This window comes from Limulus polyphemus, unplaced genomic scaffold, assembly GCF_000517525.1.
Source record: "Limulus polyphemus unplaced genomic scaffold, Limulus_polyphemus-2.1.2 Scaffold9195, whole genome shotgun sequence".
In the NCBI taxonomy this organism is placed as follows: Eukaryota; Metazoa; Arthropoda; class Merostomata; order Xiphosura; family Limulidae; genus Limulus; species Limulus polyphemus.
Window position 1 is genome coordinate 12093 of NW_013674805.1, and position 3906 is coordinate 15998.

Here is a 3906-nt window from a genome sequence, read left to right on the forward strand (position 1 = left end):
TATACTAGTGGGGTGGGGGTGGTAGTAGTGACCGGCTATACGCCTTCCTGATGAGTAATAGAATTGAATCGAGTATATGCCCCCCCCCCCTAAAATATTATTGGTGCACAAAAAAAATAGCTAATAAGAAAGAAAAAAGCAACAGAACAGACATATAATGCTTGCGATATCAGTATACTTTGTGCACCAATGACAAACTATGTATTCCTACTCGATGACGAGGAACCCGCTTTGAGACTAATAATGGCTGGAGACGGCTTGAATAGGTAATGAAGATGATGACAAAACGTTGTACATTTGTTATGTTAAACTTATATTAAAGTTTTTCTTCATTACCCATTCAAGCCGTCTCCAGCCATTATTATGTATTCCTACATTTTGTGCACTGGAGACAAACTGTGACGTCACTACATTTTGTGATCAAAAGTGGCTAAGCCTTATCAAACATGAAATGGATCATTTTCCCTTATAGTTAATTATAAAAAGAACCAACCTGCATCGGAATCCTTATTCCTCTCGTCTCTACTGCAACCTTCGATGCTTTATATATATACGTTTTCAGTCGACACTTTTTTTATTATCACATTTCTTACGTCCAAGTCATGTTCTATCTTATTCGTGAGGATTATTTCATTTTAGCCTGTATTTCCTTCTTTTCCACCTCTTTTTTTTGCGTGATACATTAGAGCTAATAGGTTTCTGGAATCACTGTTGCGTTCTGTAAGAAAAGTTAGCTTTTTTACCCGATTGACCTCACGGTAACATTTTGTTTTTCACACTAAATGTTCCCACACTACAGTGAACGGTTGCTGATTGTCGATAACAATGACCAAGACTTGTGAAAATAACGTGTAGGTTTTGTTTTTTTCTAATTGTAAACATTCGTTTCATTTATCTCTTGCTGTGTAATCAGTTGTCATCCTACCATCTTAAGATTAATCTGAGGTCGAGAAGTAAGAGTTAAAATTTCAGTTCTCGATAGTAAGTTGTGCCAGACTAGAACGTCAGTAGCTTATCTTATCAAACCTGGACAGAATGTTAAACATTGAACTTTCACACTCAAGATAAGCTGTGAAACAAGGAATCCCCCCTATCGTTCCATAACACCTTAAGTTAAACATTGAACTTTCACACTCTCAAGATCAGCTGTGAAACAAGGAATCCCACCTATCGTTCCATAACACCTTAAGTTAAACATTGAACTTCCACACTCTCAAGATCAGCTCTGAAACAAGGAATCCCACCTATCGTTCCATAACACCTTAAGTTAAACATTGAACTTTCACACTCTCAAGATCAGCTGTGAAACAAGGAATCCCCCCCTATCGTTCCATAACACCTTAAGTTAAACGTTGAACTTTCACACTCTCAAGATCAGCTCTGAAACAAGGAATCCCCCTACCGTTCCATAACACCTTCATCTAATTACCACCATCTCACCAAAGTAAATACATTTGACATTCTCCTTCTTCTTCCGCCTAACCTTAACGAGATGAAAAAAAAACTGCATCATTGTTCGTCCTTGTGCTCTGAATTCAGTGTTTACATTCTTGGATAAAGTTTATACATCACGTTGTTGTTGTTTTTATAACAAGAAAAAAAAACGCTACTGTAAACCGCACCGAACAAAGACTTTCTGACACTCGACTAGCAGAGAAAAGACACAGTGGAAACAATATGAGGATCTTTTATAGACTTTGGGTCTTTAAATAGATTAAACTGAGGTATAACATCAGATGCTGTTTTCAGGTTACCCTTCACGATCGTGGATGTCACTAACATATTCACCCGACTTAAGAAGGTCACAGCTCGTTTTGTAAGGATCGTGTAACTATTTGGTAGAGTGTTTCACTCAGGTAGTATCTGGGGCAAAAGCATGGGATCGACTGTTGACCTCTGTTATCTTCTTGACCTAGAAGGTCACAGCTCGTTTTGTTAGAACCGTGTAACTATTTGGTAGAGTGTTTCACTCAGGTAGTGTCTGGGGCAAAAGCATGGAATCGACTGTTGACCTCTGTTATCTTCTTGACCTAGAAGGTCACCTTAGCTTCTGTTAAAGGTCTTTAAAGCCGCTTTCTGAAGGAAGTGGATGGGGGTTTAACAAACACGCTTCCATATCGTTGTGGCTTAATTTTTGCCATCCCTATGTGGTTATTTTATCTACAGTTAAAATTCATGTTGATCAGTAACCTGATTTTAACTTTCCATTCATCTTATTCCAACTGTTTATCAGGTTCCATTGTGACCAAACTTTCCAGTTAGGCTTAGCTCTCACAGTAATTATTATCATTACCACCAAACTTTCCAGTTAGGCTTAGCTCTCACAGTAATTATTATCATTACCACCAAACTTTCCAGTTAGGCTTAGCTCTCACAGTAATTATTATCATTACCACCAAACTTTCCAGTTAGGCTTAGCCCCCACGATTATTATCATTACCACCAAACTTTCCAGTTAGACTAGATTGTCGCCAGCCATCATCAACAAGTACGGTGTACCGTATTGTCGCCAGCCATCATCAACAAGTACGGTGTACCGTATTGTCGCCAGCCATCATCAACAAGTACGGTGTACCGTATTGTCGCCAGCCATCATCAACAAGTACGGTGTACCGTATTGTCGCCAGCTATCATCAACAAGTACGGTGTACCGTATTGTCGCCAGCTATCATCAACAAGTACGGTGTACCGTATTGTCGCCAGCTATTAACTGATTTTTTTTATTGTTATTATATATATCATTAAATCCTGGGTACAAATTGTCCAGTAATACACTGCGTAAGATCAATAATACACTGTGTAAGATTTTTAATAAACATTTTTTTATATACCAGCTACTTAGAGAATGTCATAACGAGCGAGCTCACACCATGAATACACGGTCACTTCTGAATAAAATGTAGACACCTTGTTAAATTTTAGGACAAACACAAACTCATTTTTAATTTCTATAGTTAAGTTAAATTTCGAGGGCTCTGTATTATACAGGTATATTTGTCTCTAAATGTTACACACATATACATACATACATACACATACATACACATATTGTGATTTACGATAAGAAACATGATCGTAATTGTTTAATTGAACGTGAACGTCACGACTAAAGAGCATTTTCCTTCGTATCTCCTAAAGTTCAGATATCCGCGTCATCTTTTCCGACAGTAGTAACAGAAACAAAATCTACACCGAATTATACAATAACGGAGTAATGTCAATAACCCAGTCACTTGTCCATTATTCTTCCAAGTTTTAACCTACAAAATCCACCTGTAAAGCCCAACCAACAGATCTTGATAAAACTAGAAACCTCAGATCCTCTGTTTACATTAGAACAGTTCACCAAGCAGGGAGAGTTCGAAATACGCATGCGCTCCTTCCCCCCCACATTTTACGATCTACGACTTTATTTAAGGCTATTGAACCGCAAACATTTAAAAAAAAGACTAAAAATTGATGTAAGAATATTGAAGATGTGGATGGCGAGATAAGCGTTCAAAGTCGTCGACCATAACCGGATAACCTCGTTCTCAGTTCGTGACAAAATATCACTTTGTGATTGGTTTTACCTTCGTTTAAAATGTATTTCGGGAACCCGTTGAAGTTTCTTACGAGATTTTTTTCTCCTTAAAAACAACTGTTTGTTTTTTACTCGCTAACGTAGCATCAGGAGTTCGTTAACTTCACATTAAAAACAGGTTTACAATTTAGCCCTAACTGCACATTCGAAACATCTTTTCTTCACTACTGCATTCTGACCATTAGATGTTGTTTCTAGGGTCGATTACGGTACCATTTTACACGACATGGTAGATCTGGGAGGTCGATTACGGTACCATTTTACACGACATGGTAGATCTGGGAGGTCGATTACGGTACCATTTTACACGACATGGTAGATCT

General features: G+C 37.9%; 1 protein-coding gene across 2 annotated transcripts in view; it reads right to left on the reverse strand.

Annotated features, from left to right (window-relative positions):
* The window catches only part of LOC106475801 (glycine-rich protein 23-like), a 10916-nt gene that overhangs the window by 4338 nt on the left and 2672 nt on the right, over positions 1–3906 (reverse strand). Inside the window, exon 1 of one of the 2 annotated variants that reach the window (XR_002608990.1) lies at positions 494–713. The exons of the other annotated variant lie outside the window; for it this stretch is intronic. The gene's annotated coding sequence lies outside the window, so the exon portion shown is untranslated. Of the gene's footprint in view, positions 1–493; positions 714–3906 lie in introns of those variants that run through there. 2 annotated transcript variants of the gene reach the window in all.